Source organism: Echinops telfairi, unplaced genomic scaffold (genome assembly GCF_000313985.2).
Source record: "Echinops telfairi isolate 266 unplaced genomic scaffold, ASM31398v2 ScPeMD7_7469;HRSCAF=8507_1, whole genome shotgun sequence".
NCBI classification, from domain to species: domain Eukaryota; kingdom Metazoa; phylum Chordata; class Mammalia; order Afrosoricida; family Tenrecidae; genus Echinops; species Echinops telfairi.
This window is the reverse complement of record NW_022111373.1, coordinates 113,451,770-113,452,478: the sequence shown is the minus strand read 5'-3', so window position 1 is coordinate 113,452,478 and position 709 is coordinate 113,451,770.

Below are 709 nucleotides of genomic sequence, written 5' to 3'. Positions count from 1 at the left end.
TCATCAGCATATCAAAGGTTACTGAGTCTTCCTTCAAATCCGATGCCGACTTCTTCATATAATCCAGATTCTCCATCAGTTTGCTCAGCACACAAATTGAGTAAGTCTGGTGAGAGGATACAACCCTGCCACACATTTCCTCTGATTTTCGGCCATGCAGTATTCCGTTGTTGCCTTTGAACAAGAGCTTCTTGCCTCAGGTTCAGGTTCTTCATGAACACAATGACGTGTTCTGGAGTTTCCATTCTTCTCAGTGTTATCCGTAGTTGCTGATGATCCACTCTGCAATGCCTTTGCAGATTTAATAAAGCTCAAGTAAACGTTTTTCTGGTATCCCCGCTTAAGGATGTGGAAACTGCCTTTTTGGCATGGGGAATAGCCAAGAGCTCCTAATTTTGTGGGGGAAGGGGTAGAGAGCTGGGAACACAGCTTTCAAAAGAATAAATCCCTAGATGGAGATGTGCAGAGAAACAATATCTTCACATTTCTATATTTTGTACCATAATATTTTGTTTAATAAAGGTCTTTATCATTTTGTAGCAATACTTTTTGACTCATCCTCATCTGTCTCTCTCTCTATATATATATATATATACATATATATATATATATGCATTTATACCCAGATGGGTATATATGTATATTTGATATGCATACACATGTAATACAGAGCTGCATGTTAGGCCATCTTCAACTATCACCAGCATTT